Below are 17,656 nucleotides of genomic sequence, written 5' to 3' on the forward strand. Positions count from 1 at the left end.
CCCTGAACAAGGGGGAAGGAGGAATGAGAGGAGACACATCACCATTGCCCAGTCAACAGGCCAGTGTTTCCTGTCTTGCCATACCATGTCAGCAGATGCATCTCCTGCCAGCAATGTGTGGCAAATCGTTCACCCTGATCCAGCTTCAGTTGTGCATAGTTATGCATGTCTAGTTAGGGGAGAAAGCAAATGGGGATGTGCATGCATTTTGGTGAAAATAATGCAGTGCAGATATACAACATTAAGGAGTGTGTCCCCATTCTGCTCCAACTTCTCGACTGTTTGTGACTGGACTGGAATTTTCCTCATGACACCCACAACCTTGCAAGCAGTTTCACACCCTTTTGCAAAAAGGAGACAGTTCACATACCTCTGCGTGTGTGTGTGTATGTGAATGTGTGTGTATGAGAGAGAGAGAGAGGCTTGCAAAATCCATTCCTGTTCCCCACTCTTCCTGCTTCAGCTCAGCACCAGAAGAATCAACACCAGCGGATTCTGACAGTTTCAAAGATAAAGGCTGTAGTGGAAGAGGATTATGGAAGAAATGTTTTGCTGTGGTGGCATAAGAAAAAGGCAGGGGAATTGGAACAGCATAATGAGAAGAGAGGTAGGTAGTAAATGAACAGATAAAGAGGATAAGCAAAATAGGAGGACTTGCTATGGAGAGGAACCCAGGGAGGAGGAAGATTGTTTCTATGGCAATGCAAATTTGAGGATAAGATTGCAGAGGAACCAGCTGCAAGCAAACGTATTTAAAATGGATAATGAGGCAAGGGAGCAGAGGACTCTGGCAATAATTCAAAGAGTATGGTGTGGATTTTGAACCTCTAGCACACTCCCTGTTGCCCACCCCCCAATATTTGTCAGCCACAGCATTACCAACAAGTGTGGGCCTAATTTAGAGAGGAGGGCATGGGCCACAGCAACCTGGAGCCAACTTCATGCTCAGCCATGAACTCTCAGTTTAGAGAGACTTGGGCAAGTAATGTTCAGTCCGTCTCAGGTTTCCCTTTTATAAAATGGCAATATTCACGACCTACCTCTGAGGGCTATTGTGAGGATACTTGTTACGGCGAGTTCCTGTAGTAACGATAGTAATAGTGCTTTGTATACAGTAGAGACTCATAATAATCAGTGCATAGGGTCAAACTATATTTTAGGTTGAATGCATAGTTTGGTTCTGTGAGATTCTCTTTATTTTATTTAAATAGTCACTACCAGGGGAGGGAGAGGGGGTACTTAGCATCAGGACCATGTTTTAACTGATGGAAGGTAACCCTTTCTTCCTGTGCTACAATGCCAAATGGCAGCTTAAGGTGAGTGATTGTTGTCAGGACTGTGGCACGGGAAGCCCCCCTCCTCCACATGCCATGGTTCTGGACACACACACACCCCAGCTGCTAATGCAAGGGTGGAGAACCTTTTCCAGCCCAAGTGCCAAATTCCCTTCTAGATAACCTTCTGGGGACCCAGAGCTTGGAAAAGTTACTTTTTTGAACTACAACTCCCATCAGCCCAATCCAGTGGCCATGCTGGCTGGGGCTGATGGGAGTTGTAGTTCAAAAAAGTAACTTTTCCAAGCTCTGTGGGGGCCACATACCAATAGCGGATGGGGCCATCAGCAAAAGTAGGTAGAGAAACAAATAATAATAATATAATAATAATAATATTTAATTTGTTTGTCACCTATCTGGCAAATGGCCACTCTAGGCGACGTACATTAAAATGAGATAAAATACAACAATAACAATGCAGTCATATTAATAACAATAAATAAAAATACTGGACAGTCATCAATACATATAAAAACAATTATATTAACAGCATACGATAGATGACAAGATTAAGGAGATTTACCCCTCCCAAGGACCTCAAAGGCCTGTTGGAATAGCCACGTCTTCAGGGCCTTGCGGAATACCTCTAGGGAAGGGGCATGTCGAAGGTCACATGGGAGGGAGTTCCAGAGAGTGGGGGCCACCACAGAAAAGGCTCTCTCCCTAGTACCCACCAACCTAACTATTTTGGTTGGCGGGATTGAGAGAAGTCCTTGTGTGGCTGATCTAGTTGGGCGGCATAGTTGGTGGCGGTGGAGGCGCTCTTTCAGGTAAGCTGGGCCGAAACCGTACAGGGTTTTAAAGGTTAAAACCAACACCTTGAATCGGGCCCGGAAAACAACCAGTAGCCAGTGTAGATCAAATAATACTGGCGTAATGTGGTCCCGGCGGCGGCTGTTGGAAAGTAAGCGTGCCGCTGCATTCTGTACAAGTTGTAATTTCCGGGTCGTTTTCAAGGGTAACCCCACGTAGAGCGCATTACAGTAGTCTAGACGAGAGGTGACCAGGGCATGCACCACGAGTGGAAGCTGTTGAACAGGGAGGTAGGGTTGCAGCCTACGTATAAGGTGTAATTGATACCAAGCTGCCCGGCTCACAGCCGAAATTTGAGCCTCCATGGACAGCTTGGAATCAAGAACAACCCCGAGGCTGCAGACCTGGTCCTGTAGGGGCAACCTCACCCCATCAAACACCAGGTCAACATCTCCTAACCCTCCCTTGTCTCCCACAAGTAGTACCTCGGTCTTATCAGGGTTCAACTTCAACCTGTTCCTGCCCATCCATCCACTCACGGATTCCAGGCACTTGGACATGGTCCCCACAGCCCTCTCCGGTGAAGACTTGAATGAGAGATAGAGCTGAGTGTCATCCGCATATTGGTGACACTGCAGCCCAAATCTCCTGATGATCTCTCCCAGCAGCTTTACATAGATGTTAAATAGCATGGGAGAGAGGATAGAACCCTGTGGCACACCACAATTGAGAGGCCAAGGGTCTGAAACCTCATCACCCAATGCTACCTGTTGGCGCCTATCAGAGAGAAAGGAGTGGAACCACCGTAGAACTGTGCCTCCCAATCCCAAACTCTCCAGGCGATCTAGAAGGATACCGTGGTCTACGGTATCAAAAGCCGCTGAGAGATCCAGGAGGACAAGGAAGGTGAGTTCTCCCCTATCCATTGCCCTCCTCATATCATCGACCAGAGCGACCAAGGCTGTTTCAGTTCCGTGTCCAGTCCTGAAACCCGATTGGTATGGATCTAAATAATCCGTTTCATCCAAGTGTGTCTGCAACTGATTTGCCACCACTCTCTCAATGACCTTGCCCAAGAATGGTAAGTTCGAAATTGGGCGGAAGTTGTTTAGGATCTGGGGATCCAAGGAGGACTTCTTTAAGATGGGTTTAATAATAGCCTCCTTGAGGGCTAGTGGCATAACACCCCCTTGCAGGGATGCATTAACCATTGCCTTGACCCCCTCACCCAATCTGTCTTTGCAGCTCATAAGGAGCCACAATGGGCAAGGGTCATTTAGACAAGTGGTAGGCCTTACAGATGAGAGCACCTTGTCCACATCCTCAGAAGGAAGAGGCCGAAATCGATCCCATTTGACCGGTTTGCAACTGGTCACCTCTAGCTCACTCACTGTATCCACGGCGCATGGAATCGAGCTCCTCAGGTGCTCGATTTTATCAGCAAAGTGCTTTGCCAATTTGTCACAGGAGGCCTTAGACTGTTCCAAGGGTTCCTGAGCAGCTGGACCGACCAGGCTTCGGACCACTTGGAACAACCTCCTGGGACAGCACTCTGCTGATGCAATAGAGGCAGCAAAGAATTCCCTCTTTGTCGCCCTTACCACCACTTGGTAGGCAGCTATTGCTGCTCTAACCTGTGTCCGAGCATCTTCGGAGTGAGACTTCCGCCACCGGCACTCTAGTCGTCTCACCTCCTGTCTCAAAGTACGCAACCGTGGTGTGTACCATGGTGCTACTTGAGTTCTGTTCAGGGGGAGAGGACGTTTCGGAGCCACTCGGTCTACTGCCCCGGCGATCCTCTCGTTCCACTCCGTCACCAGGGCTTCGACCGGGCGACCTTCGGCAGGTTCTAATTCCCAAAGCGCAAATTGCACTGTTCTGCTAGTCTTCCAGTTTGAGCTTTTTCTCTCTCTTTAGAGCATTGCTTAAGCCTCTCCTTGCAGAAGATTTCTTGGCTGCCAAGTCTTAAATCCAGTCTCTAATCAAAACCACACATGTGCTGCAATCAGCCCAAAAAGTGATTAATTTATATATGAGCTTGTGCTGAGTTGGCAACGGTGGGTGTCTGATCCTAACTCCCCTTTCCCAACATTTAATAAAACTGTTTTATCATATGCTTAGAAGGGAAGGGGGAAAGTGTATTATGTCTAATAGAAAATTCGAGAGAACAGCCTGAAATTGCCATCATAAATGAGATGGGCCACTAGGATATAATACAATGGAATGATGGGATGTGGAAATTCCTATTTTTACTGCATGTATCTTCATCTGTTTTATTATTTAGGGCATTTCCATTCCGAGGCAGCTTACCTCAATATTTCATTGGTGTGGTTTCTCCCCTCCCCTCCTCTCCCCTGCTCTGTGTGTGTGTGTGTGTGTGTGCACGTGTGCATCCACACACACACGTGTGCATTTTACATTAGACAAAGTACTGGAAGAGGAAAGAAAACTGCTGATACTAAGTTCTCACAGCTTCCATATAAAAAAGATATGAATTACAAGGAAGAGAATTATAATATGTTACCATATGTTTTCAACACTACACCTAAAGATTTGGTTAGCTATGCCTCATATGGATTTTCTTTTATTAGACCTTTCTGTTTTGGATGAATTTTACCAAAGAACACAGCTCAAAGACAATTTCATATAAATCTGCAATTGACAACAAAATATGGCATTTATGTGCTCAACGCGCTTCTTATACATTATCTCTGTTACCTTACAGCAGCCCTAAAGGTAAGCTAGGAGGGAGTAAAGCAAAAATGAGACATTGGAGCAAAAATGGCAACTGCACTTTAATTTGTTTACTCTGAATATTTGTTAACATCACCAATTCCGCAAAAAGTCCCAGGGCAGGGTACACGAAGAATAAAAATACTGTTATATGATTGGGAGTTGGGTCTTCTCCAAGCCTGTAATTCTGGAAGTGTGGAATCTGCAGTGGAAGGAACCAGCTGAACTGGTCAAACCAGTTCCTTTGTTAGGATAACGGCCAAGTCAGTCCAGTGCCTCCATTAACATGTCTAAAGACTTGGTCAAGAGCAGATGTGTTGCCATAGGAACAAATGGCCAGTGATGCTCTTTTGGGGGGTAGGCCCTCCCCCCTCATTTGGCTAGGTATAGAGCTGGGGAGCTAAAAAGACACACAGAGAGGCCTGCCTTATTCTTTGCGCTGAATCCAAAGCCATGGCTTTGGGGAGCCTCCCTAGAAATCTAATGGGGAAGCAATGGAGTAGGAGTGCTGTGAATCCTTCCATCTTATGCTCAGGAACCCCTGGAGTCTCTCACTGCTTGGAGATTGAGGTACATGCAGCAGTACGGTCATATCTAAAATAAAAAAGCATAAAATGCCAATCCAAAATAAGCTCCCTGCCATAAAAATTCTCTAATTTTCTGACATCACAACATTTGGCATTTTGTTCTGCCCTCAGGCTGCATCACTGGTGGCTGTGGGGGAGAGAATGTCATGAAACCACATGTGGGGGTGCAGGAGAGCAGTTGGCGTGGGCCTGAAACTCAAAGGAGGCCTCAAGTCGCTTGTTAATTTTTGGCATTTTGTAAGTTTCACAATTTGTCCTTATGCACATCAGACCAAAATGTGACATATTCTCTCAGCTTAGAGTGGTACATTTAAGCAAATAAGAGATGTATGTCCTGCCCGAAGTTGAGAGACTCAGAGTCAGACTCAACAGTGGTGTTTTCTCTTTTTATTAAAGTAATAGACAATGTGGTGCAGAGTGTCTCATGAAACTAGCTACTCTTTCTAGGAACTCAGCATCTCTCTAGCACTAGCTAAGCGTGACTTCGCAACTCCAAGATGTTGACTCAGCAACTGTTCTCCCCCCCCCCCCCAGTCTGCTTAAGAAGGTTAGGAACGCGCGCACAAATGAAGGCTCCTCCTTTGGGTCTGTTGAACTTCCCACTTCAAGCATCTTCGAGTGTGGGGTGAAGGTGGGAGCCTCAGCCAGTCTCTTGTCTTCCCCCTCCGACAGATGGGGGCTGCCAACAGTCAGTTCAGGCATGGGAAGTGGAGGTGCTCCCGGCAGGGAAGCGTCTAATCAGGGCTGGTTCTAAAGGGCGGCCAGGTGGGGCACTGGCCCGACAGCCCCTGGAGCTACAGGGGGCCCCTCAGCTGCCCTTCCACTCCCCCACGCCCCCACCTACCTGTCTGCCGTCTTTTACTATTGCCCTTAACAAAGATGGCGGCCGTGGTTTCCCTAAGGTACTGAAGCCCCTGCCACCATCTTAGTTGATGGCAGAGATGCACGTGCATAGCATGCATGCGTGCCATCAACAAAGATGGCAGTGGAGGTGTCATCCCCTTAGGGAAACTGCGGCCCCCATCTTCATTAAGGGCAGGGCCCAGGGCAAGCTGATGCCCAAGGGCCTGGCATGCCTGAAGCCGGCCCTGCATCTGATGAGTCAGGTTGAGCTCCTGCAGGGGGGCCTGTAGTTGTGGGGGTGGTGGCATCAAAGACAGGGATCAGGGTGCCCTCTAAGTCCGTTCCACTGCTAGACCCCTCCCCAATTGATTCATCCTAGTCCACGTCCTCTTCCTCTGACTTGCCCCTGTCTGTTTACCCCCGCCCAAGAGGGCTCACAACGACGTATTTTTTTGTTAACTCATACAGATATTGTCATATTAAAGACTTTTAAATGTTCATAAATAGTAATAAAAATATACCAGTTCTGATGGCACAAGTTTAGACCACAATGAACATGTTTCTCTCAGATCAGCTCATTCTTTTGTGTTGTTGTTGTGGCTAGGAGCCTCAAAAGCTGGAAGTGGTCTGGGCCTCTCTAGACTTCTAAGGCCTGTTTGTACTAGACATTATTGAGGGTGATGGGAGAGGGCAGCCAAACAACACTGCTGCTGGTTTTGTGGCAGATGAATGTTTACACGAATGGCTAATTTGAGTCTTATTATCCCCGTTGTGCAGATGTGAAACTGAAGTGAATAAAATAGTCGTTTATCTAAGACTACCTAACAAGTCAGTGGTTGAGGTGAGAATTGAAAAAGAGACAGCACAGTCAAGCTGTAGGAACATTAAGCTGATCGCTGGATTGACTGAGTCAAAATAAAGAAATTGCCCTTTGCACTCTTGGCATTGGTGGCTAATAGTCCTGTTCTAGGAAGATAGCATCAGTGTGCTTTGAGTGCCATCTTTGTTTGCATGTTAGCATTTGTTTTCTAGTACAACATAGGAAGCTGCCTTATACTGAGCTAGACCATTGGTCCATCTCTCTCTGCATTGTCTGGCAGTGACTCTCAGGGATTTCGGACAGGGTTGTCTCCCAGCCCTACCTGGAGATACCAGGGATTGAACTTGGGGCCTTCTCTGTGTAAGACAGATGGTCTACTGCTAAACTATGGTCCTTCCCCATTGTAAGACACTCATGCCTGCTGACTTAACCTTTTCACTCAATGTGCTCCTATTTCCTAAAATACCGTGAAAGCTCTATTGAATGCATGATGATTCTTGGAGCAGACAGCCCCTGACTGGCTGCCAAGGCATTCATTTCTCTTGCTCATTCCACAGCTGGTTTTCTTTCTTAGACCAGGCAAGGGGGAAGAGGAGGGAGAGAGCTAAGGCCGGCCTTCATCTTTACAGTTAGTCTGTCTTGCTGGCTTAGGCCCAGATAGCTTAAGTCTATCTGCAGAACACAGCAGTTTTCTCTGCAGGAATGTCTCTCTTTCTGCCTTGCTGTTGGCCACAGGCCCTGACAAGATCCTGATAGTTCTCAAAATATTTATCTTAAAATTCTTTACTTGGTGCCTTCCAACTGTTGCTGGACTTCAACTCCCATCAGCCCCAACCAGGATGACCAATGGTCAGGGATGGATAGTCCACCAACAACTGGAGGGTAAGAGTGTGCACTGACCACAAGACCTGTTTTAGTCCCTGGTTAGGTGCTCTGGAAAAGAGCATGATTTGGTCCAAAGTATTTCAGTGGCTGCCTGATTCAACTTCCAAATCTGAATCCTGATTGAGAAAAATGAAGCGTCACGCTTCCTATTCTTTTCCTACTACAGGAAATTTTTTAAATGACTATTACCAAATATACCCCTCCCCAACAGAATTGGGTTGCAACAGAGCCAATTCAAACATTTAGAAAGGGAGTGTGGTACCATATTCCTTAGAATTTGCATACGCAATCATTTCTTTGATTCAAAGTGTCCTCGTGGTAAAACCTCTCAGTGCTAGGGTTGCCAGGTCTCAGGTTTTTGCCTGGAGACTGGATTTTTGGGGCCCTCTCTGGGTCTCCAGGTGAGTCACCCCAATCTCCAGATTCTCAGCATTCATTTTTTTAAAAAAATTTCTAGGTGGTCTGGTTCAAGAGATATACACCAAAACGTCAGCACCCCTGCCAACTTCTGTTAAATGAGCTCGTAGCTACCTACTCTAACCCTGCCATTTCAGGTTTGTAGCCAATAAGTAAAGTCAGGGTTGTGATTGACGAGGGATTTGTTGACCTCCAGTCAACAGCTAGAACCCATTGCAAGGTCAGAAAACTGCTTGTCTGAAAATCTCATAACTGAATAAGTTTATAGCTTTCAGCAATAGCAAAGTATGCAGGTCAAGAGATCCAGAACAAAAGAATCACAGCAGGATCTTGGTTTTTTGTTGTTGTTATGTGCCTTCAAGTCGATTACGACTTATGGCGACCCTATGAATCAACAGCCTCCAATAGCATCTGTTATAGGCAACTGTTTACTATAAACAATTTCAGCTGTGATTATAATAAAAGTCTACATGCAGAATTTTTTTAATTACTTGCAAAAATAGCATATTATACATTTTGTCTTTCAAACAGAATTTTAAAAGAAGTTTACTTCTCCAATTCATAGTATGTTTTGAAAACCTTCCCAATATGAAGCTTTAATCCTATACTCGCATTTCTGGGTATAAAGCTGCAATGCTAATCCCACACACCAAGAGTAAACTCCATTGAATTCAATAGGACTTACTTTTGAGTAGACATGGTTAGGATTTTGCTGTAAATAAATGGGATATTTGAGTGAACATAGCAAAGGATTGTGTTTGTGTTGTAAATCTTTCTCTTCCCCTCCAATCCTATTTTTTAAAACAATTAGGCAGCGCTTACCTAGGTGTCACTGCTTTTATTTTGTAGGAAACTAATACTGATTTAAGAAATCAGTTCTGCAATAACCATCCAACTGAATTTGCTAGGCACTTCCAGGATAAAATCTTTAGCATTCGCCAGGAATTAAACTCCAGTGTTATAGCAGGTGAATCAAGAGAAGGTATCCGGAGCACAGCCTTGTCCCAATTTCTTGGATGAGTTTCAGTTGGTGCAGCTTGAGCAAGGTGCTTGGACAGGTTCGCGCAACCACTTCTGTGCTGGATCCTTGCCCTTCTTGGCTAATAAAAGCTAGCAGGGATGGAACAGCCGGCTGGGCCAGGGAAATGATTAATGCCTCTCTGCAAGAGGGGGTGGTCCCTGGCTGCCTGAAATAGGCGGTAGTGAGACCACTCCTGAAGAGACCCTCCCTGGACCCAGAAAATCTTAATAACTATAGGCCGGTAGCAAATATTCCCTGGACCCAGAAAATCTTAATAACTATAGGCCGGTAGCAAATGTTCCATTCCTGGGCAAGGTCCTGGAACGAGTGGTTGCGGGCCAGCTCCAGATACTCTTGGATGAGGCCAATTATCTGGATCCATTTCAGTCGGGTTTCAGGCCTGGTTCTGGCACGGAAACAGCATTGGTCGCCTTGTATGATGACCTTTGTCGGGAGAGAGACAGGGGGAGTGTGACTCTATTGATTCTCTTTGATCTCGCAGCGGCTTTCGATACCATTGACCATGGTATCTTTCTGGGAAGACTGGCTGAGTTGGGAGTGGGAGGTACTGCATGGCGGTGGTTCCACTCCTACTTGGTGGGTCGCCTCCAGAAGGTGGTGCTTGGGGAACATTGCTCAGCACCCTGGACTCTCCAGTATGGGGTTCCGCAGGGGTCAGTTCTGTCCCCCATGCTGTTCAACTTCTACATGAAATCGTTGGGTGTGGTCATCCAGAGCTTTGGAGTGTGTTGCCATCAGTATGCTGATGACACGCAGCTCTATTTCTCCTTTTACATAAGAACATAAGAAGAGCCTGCTGGATCAGGCCAGTGGCCCATCTAGTCCAGCATCCTGTTCTTACAGTGGCCAACCAGGTGCCTGGGGGAAGCCCGCAAGTAGGACCTGAGTACAAGGACACTCTCCCCTCCTGAGGCTTCCGGCAACTGGTTTTCAGAAGCATGCTGCCTCTGACTAGGGTGGCAGAGCACAGCCATAGCCCTGTCCTCCATGAATTTGTCTAATCTGCTTTTAAAGCCATCCAAGCTGGTGGCCATTACTGCGTCTTGTGGCAGCAAATTCCATAGTTTAACTATGCGCTGAGTAAAGAAGTACTCCTTTTGTCTGTCCTGAATCTTCCAACATTCAGCTTCTTTGAATGTCCACGAGTTCTAGTATTATGAGAGAGGGAGAAGAACTTTTCTCTATCCACTTTCTCAATGCCATGCATAATTTTATACACTTCTATCATGTCTCCTCTGACCCGCCTTTTCTCTAAACTAAAAAGCCCCAAATGCTGCAACCTTTCCTCACAAGGGAGTCGCTCCATCCCCTTGATCATTCTGATTGCCCTCTTCTGAACCTTTTCCAACTCTATAATATCCTTTTTGAGATGAGGCGACCAGAACTGTACACCGTATTCCAAATGCGGCCGCACCATAGATTTATACAACGGCATTATGATATCGGCTGTTTTATTTTCAATACCTTTCCTAATTATCGCTAGCATGGAATTTGCCTTTTTCACAGCTGCCGCACACTAGGTCGACATTTTCATCGTGCTGTCCACTACAATCCCGAGGTCTCTCTCCTGGTCGGTCACCGCCAGTTCAGACCCCATGAGCGTGTATGTGAAATTAAGATTTTTTGCTCCAGTATGCCTAATTTTACACTTGTTTATATTGAATTGCATTTGCCATTTTTCCGCCCATTCACTCAGTTTGGAGAGGTCTTTTTGGAGCTCTTCGCAATCCCTTTTTGTTTTAACAACCCTGAACAATTTAGTATCATCAGCAAACTTGGCCACTTCACTACTCACTCCTAATTCTAGGTCATTAATGAACAAGTTGAAAAGTAGAGGTCCCAATACCGATCCTTGAGGGACTCCACTTTCTACAGCCCTCCATTGGGAGAACTGTCCATTTATTCCTACTCTCTGCTTTCTGCTTCTTAACCAATTCCTTATCCACAAGAGGATCTCTCCTCTTATTCCATGACTGCTAAGCTTCCTCAGAAGTCTTTGGTGAGGTACCTTGTCAAAAGCAGAGCTTGGAAAAGTTACTTTTTTAAACTACAACTCCCATCAGCCCCAGCCAGCATGGCCACTGGATTGGGCTGATGGGAGTTGTAGTTCAAAAAAATAACTTTTCCAAGCTCTGGTCAAAAGCTGTTTGAAAGTCTAAGTACACTATGTCCACGGGATCATCTCTATCTATATGCTTGTTGACACTCTCAAAGAATTCTAATAGGTTACTGAGACAGGACTTTCCCTTGCAGAAGCCATACTGGCTCTGCTTCAGCAAAGCTTGTTCTGCTATGTGCTTGGTTAATCTAGCTTTAATAATACTTTCTACCAGTTTTCCAGGGACAGAAGTTAAGCTAACTGGCCTGTAATTTCCAGGATCCTCCCTGGATCCCTTTTTGAATATTGGCGTTACATTTTCCACTTTCCAGTCCTCAGGCACGGAGGAGGACCCGAGGGACAAGTTACATATTTTAGTTAGCAGATCAGCAATTTCACATTTGAGTTCTTCGAGAACTCTCAGGTGGATGCCATCTGGGCCCGGTGATTTGTCAGTTTTTATATTGTCTATTAAGCCTAGAACTTCCACTCTCGTTACCACTATTTGTCTCAGTTCCTCAGAATCCCCTCCTGCAAATGTTAGTTCAGGTTCAGGGATCTGCCCTATATCTTCCACTGAGAAGACAGATGCAAAGAATTCATTTAGCTTCTCTGCAATCTCCTTATCGTTCTTTAGTACACCTTTGACTCCCTTATCATCCAAGGGTCCAATCGCCTCCCTAGATGGTCTCCTGCTTTGAATGTATTTATAGAATTTTTTGTTCTTGGTTTTTATGTTCTTAGCAATGTGCTCCTCAAATTCTTTTTTAGCATCCCTTATTGTCTTCTTGCATTTCTTTTGCCAGAGTTTGTGTTCCTTTTTATTTTCTTCATTCGGACAAGACTTCCATTTTCTGAAGGAAGACTTTTTGCCTCTAAGAGCTTCCTTGACTTTGTTTGTTAACCATGCTGGCATCTTCTTGGCCCTGGCGGTACCTTTTCTGATCTGCGGTATGCACTCCAGTTGAGCTTCTAACATAGTGTTTTTAAACAACTTCCAAGCATTTTCGAGTGATGCGACCCTCTGAACTTTGTTTTTCAGCTTTCTTTTTACCAATCCCCTCATTTTTGTGAAGTTTCCTCTTTTGAAGTCAAATGTGACCGTGTTGGATTTTCTTGGCAATTGGCCATTTACATGTATGTTGAATTTAATAGCACTATGGTCACTGCTCCCAATCGGTTCGACAACACTTACATCTCGCACAAGGTCCCAGTCCCCACTGAGGATTAAGTCTAGGGTTGCCGTCCCTCTGGTCGGTTCCATGACCAACTAGTCTAGGGCATAGTCATTTAGAATATCTAGAAATTTTGCTTCTTTGTCGTGACTGGAACACATATGCGACCAGTCTATTTCCGGGTAATTGAAGTCACCCATTACTACCACATTTCCTAGTTTGGATGCTTCCTCCATTTCATATCTCATCTCAAGGTCTCCCTGAGCATTTTGATCAGGGGGACGATAGATCGTTCCCAGTATTAAGTCCCTCCTGGGGCGTGGTATCACCACCCACAACGATTCTGTGGAGGAGTCTGTGATGTTCCTATATTAATGTATATATGGTAAGTGTTGTTGTTTTAGAAGATACATGGTAAGTGGAGTGAAAGAGGAGGGGGAGTGAATGGGCAGTAGAATGCGAGATGATTGGTGGGGTTTAGAGAGTTGTTTACCAGGAGGGAGGTGGAGTTCGGATTAGTATTGAGTAAAACCATATGCTTATGTGCCTTAAGAAGAAATCTTGTTAATCTTGTTAGCTTTGTTATCTGTAATAAATACTTAATTTGGTTTACCAAAGGCCTGATCCTTGGCTGGGGTTTCACAGACCAGAAGGGAGGGTAAGGTAATGACCAAGGCTGAAGGGGAACTGTAACAAATGGTGGCAGCGGTGAAGAGAATAACAATACCAGTATTCAGAGTCTCTGGGAATACTAGTATTGGGACATTACTGGTGGTTGCCTAGCAGGGGGATCTGTTGAGATCTGTGCTAGAGCGGGGAGAGAAACCATAAGAGAGTGCGGTCCGGACTGGTGGAGTCCCTGGTGGTGCCTAGAGACAGGCAGTAACCACGAGCAGGTAGGAACCTGACAGGGAGAGCCAGGGAAGGACGCATCACAGAGTCCGCCTCTTTTGTGGTTTCGAGCTGTCTGGATTCAATGCCTTCTTTCACGTATAGAGCGACTCCGCCACCAATGCGTCCTTCCCTGTCCTTCCGATATAGTTTATATCCAGTGATAACCGTATCCCACTGGTTTTCTCCATTCCACCAGGTCTCCGTTACGCTCACTATATCAATGCTCTCCTCTAAGACCAAGCACTCCAGTTCTCCCATCTTGGTTCGGAGATTTCTAGCATTAGCGTATAGGCACTTGTAAGCAGTGTCTCTCTTCAAGTGTTTTTGGCACTTTTGGTTTGGCCTGTGGTAATTTTGCCCTTCTGAATTGATATCCTGTGCCCCTGCTCTCACAATGCCTACATCTAGGCCTATCCCTTTTCAAATTTCATCATTTCTTTGGTCTTTGTCCCGGGGGGAGGTTTATTCCGAACCGGACCTTCCTCAGCTCCTGTCTGATTTTCCCCCTCAGTCAGTTTAAAAGCTGCTCTGCCACCTTTTTAATTTTAAGTGCCAGCAGTCTGGTTTCATTCTGGTTCAAGTGGAGCCCGTCCCCTTTGTACAGGCCCGGCTTGTCCCAAAATGTTCCCCAGTGCGTAACAAATCCAAACCACTGCTTCCGACACTCCCCCTGAAGGAGCAGGTTCGTAGCTTGGGGGTTCTCCTAGAACCATCTCTGTCACTTGAGGCTCAGGTAGCCTCAGTGGCACGGAGTGCCTTCTATCAACTTCGGTTGGTGGCCCAACTAAGTCCCTATCTGGACAGGGATAACCTGGCTTCAGTTGTCCATGCTCTGGTAACCTCCAAATTAGATTACTGCAATGCACTCTACGTGGGGCTGCCTTGGAAGATAGTTCGGAAACTGCAGCTTGTGCAAAATGCAGCGGCCAGATTGGTAACAGGGACCAGACAGTTTGAACATATAAAACCGATTCTGGCCTGCTTGCATTGGCTACCTGTATGTTTCTGAGCTCGATTTGAGATGTTGGTTTTGACCTATAAAGCCTTACATGGCTTGGGACCACAATACCTGATGGAATGCCTCTCCCGGTACAAATCCACCCATACACTACGTTCAAGATCAAAGGCCTTCCTCCAGGTGCCTACTCCGAGGGAAGCTCGGAGGATGGCAACAAGGAGAGGGCCTTCTCATTGGTGGCCCCCAAATTCTGGAATGAGGTGCGCCTGGCGCCAACACTGTTATCTTTTTGGCACCAGGTCAAGACTTTCCTCTTCTCCCAGGCATTTTAGCGTGTTTTTAAAATTGTTTTAAATTTTTAAATTGTGTTTTAAATTGTTTTTAAGAGATGTGTTTTTAAATTTGTATATTTGTTTTAATGTTTTTAGTTACTGTAAACTGCCCAGAGAGCTTCGGCTATGGGGCGTTATATAAGTATAATAAATAAATAAACTGGCTTTCACAATAAACTATTATATGAAGTGTATGTATTTTAACATCAATGTGTGTATATATGGAATCTTTCCAACAACCCTGTGAGGTAGGGTTGGAAACCAAGGCAGCTCACAACAAGAAATAAATCCATTTAAAATCCAATAATCATAAAACTATTATAAAACAGTTGCAAAACAGCTTAACGTGGCATGATTCTGAATTTTGTGTTCGGTGAGTGAAGTTCCTTATCACTTGAGTTTGTGGTCCTGTGCATGCTTCCCTGTTTGAGTAAACCCATTGAATACATTGGGGCTTGCTTCTGAGTAACCATACATAGGATTGCACTATACATATCATTACAGATTGTGTAAATAATAAACATATTTGGCAGTCATGCTTATATGAATATTTCTTCATACTATGTCCTGATAAGTATCTGATTTCACACTATGGTTGTACATTATTATTTCCTTTACATTTTAAGTGTGCCCTTCTTCCTTGGGGAGGTCATGGGCCCCTTCTGTTGTGCAGATTAGGCTGAGAGATGTGAATAGCCCATGGTCACCCAGTAAACTTTGTAGCTGATTTCCATTTAAAAAAACTGATTAAAATTATTTACATGCAGGCAAAGTTTATGAAGTAGATCCACACAATACATTTAAAGCACATCCAACTCTCATTTAAAGCACATGACTTCCCCTAATGAATCCTGGAAAGTGTAGTTTTCCCCCTTACAGTTATAATTCCCACCACCTTTAACAAACTACAGTTCCCATGATTCTGTGGTGGGATTCATGTGCTTTAAATGTGTGTTGAATGTGCTTTAAATTGATGGTGTGGATCTGCCCTAGGTATGCTGTGCATTTATTAGTGAATTGAAAAGAACAATTTTAAAAGATACTTTTTTAAACAGTGGAAGGGGCTGTATCTCAGTGGTAGGGCACATGCTTTGCATACAAAGGTCCAAACTCCAATCTCTGGAAAAGACTATTGCTTGGAATCCTGGACAGCCAATGCTAGTCCATGTCATCAGTGCTGAGCTAGATGGGACCAAATGGCTTGTGTCAACATTAGGCAAATTCCTTTGTTCTTAGAAGAGGAAAGAGACCCAAGGAGCATAGTGACTCTGAAATTTATTTATGTATTTTATTTATAACATTTATATAAAGGGGGCTGCCTGAAGCTGGGTGTGTGTGGAAGAATGCTGTGTTTGTGAGACTCTGTATGCTGTTGCAGCTGTGGCCACTTGCTCCAATTACTCCACAACTCTGCCATCCTGTGTCTTCCCTGCTCCAGGTATATAAAGAAGAGGGGCGTCGCACTTGGAGTCGCCTTGAGGTCACCTGGAGAAGAAGATCAGAAGAAGATCATGGAAGATTCCTGTTCTTATTGTTTTGTTTGGATTATGTTATTCTTAATGCTGGTCAGGTATTATTTTATTGTTTAGATTTTTAGATTCTGTATCATTTCTGTATCATTTCTGTATCATTTTTGCTTTGTACATCACCTAGAGTGGCTGATGGCCAGCCAGATAGGTGATTAATAAATGCAATAAATAAATAAATATACTGCTTTATTGTAAAAAAAACCTCAGCAGTTTACAGAACAAATTAAAACAACAACATTGTTGGCAAAAAGTTAAAGACAGATATTTTAAAAATTCAAAATAATAAAACCAACAATAAGTTAATAAAAGATAAAAAAAAATAAGAGCTTCTACATGCCTGGGTAGGCTTGCCTAAACAAAAATGATTTTGGCAGGTGCCACAAAGAGTACAATGAAGATGCCTGCCTAATGTCAGTAGGCAGGGAGTTGCAAAGTGTAGGTGCTGCCACACTAAATGATCGATATTTTAAAAGAGCAGAACAAATACTATGTTGCACCATAACATGGAAAGCACACCTTGAACTTTGCCTGGTAGCAAATTGGCAACCAGTAGAGATTTCAGAGCATAGATATTATGTGCTGATAGGGTCTCACTCATGTCAGCAATCGTGCCACAACATTCTGCATTAACTGCAGCCCCCTGGTCAGGTTGTGCTGCATGGAGATTTCTGGGACCCTGGCTAACTGGGTGCCAGTATTTTTTTAGTTTTGGTTAGGAACCCTGACTGGTTGCAGGATGCTGAGTTTTCTGCCTTACTCGCAGGTATCTTGTTGTGGTTGGTATATTGCATTCAGGAAATCATAACTGTAATTTTCTTTTTCTATTTGCATTTCATTTACCTCTGACCTTACTCCCTTACATCCATGGAAGCAACAACAGTGGTTACATGTGCTCAGTTAAACCCCCTTAAACCCACTGATGATGCACCTTGTTGGTTGCATGATGGTTTGTTTCTTGCCCAATAGTGGTAAAAGAGAATTCACATACTGGGAAGTATGGCTTCAGTTGCTGTTGTTCTCAAGCTATTGTCTGTGAAGGTAAACCAAACCATGTGTTTTCTCGCTGTCAATTATTATTCACTGGAATTGGGTTGACTGTCAAAGTGAATTTATAGGAGCCCACAGGGTAGACAGAAAAGGGTAGAGAATCTTCTTAACTCATATTCATTTCTCAAACCTCTCTCTGCAGTGAAGGGTCAAGTCGGTAAAGAAATTTGGAGCAGCCACTTCAATAGGCAGGTAGGGTATGCCAGGCA

At 44.7% G+C, this 17,656-nt stretch overlaps 1 long non-coding RNA gene across 1 annotated transcript; it reads left to right on the forward strand.

Moving 5' to 3' along the window:
* Positions 1 to 451: 451 nt before the first annotated feature.
* LOC133384448 (uncharacterized) lies at positions 452 to 16,509 on the forward strand. The gene is made up of 3 exons (XR_009762564.1): positions 452 to 607; positions 4,679 to 4,823; positions 16,310 to 16,509. It is a non-coding gene; the product is annotated as an uncharacterized LOC133384448 (long non-coding RNA).
* The last annotated feature ends 1,147 nt before the right edge of the window (positions 16,510 to 17,656 follow it).

Source organism: Rhineura floridana, chromosome 4 (assembly GCF_030035675.1).
Source record: "Rhineura floridana isolate rRhiFlo1 chromosome 4, rRhiFlo1.hap2, whole genome shotgun sequence".
Classification (NCBI taxonomy): Eukaryota; Metazoa; Chordata; class Lepidosauria; order Squamata; family Rhineuridae; genus Rhineura; species Rhineura floridana.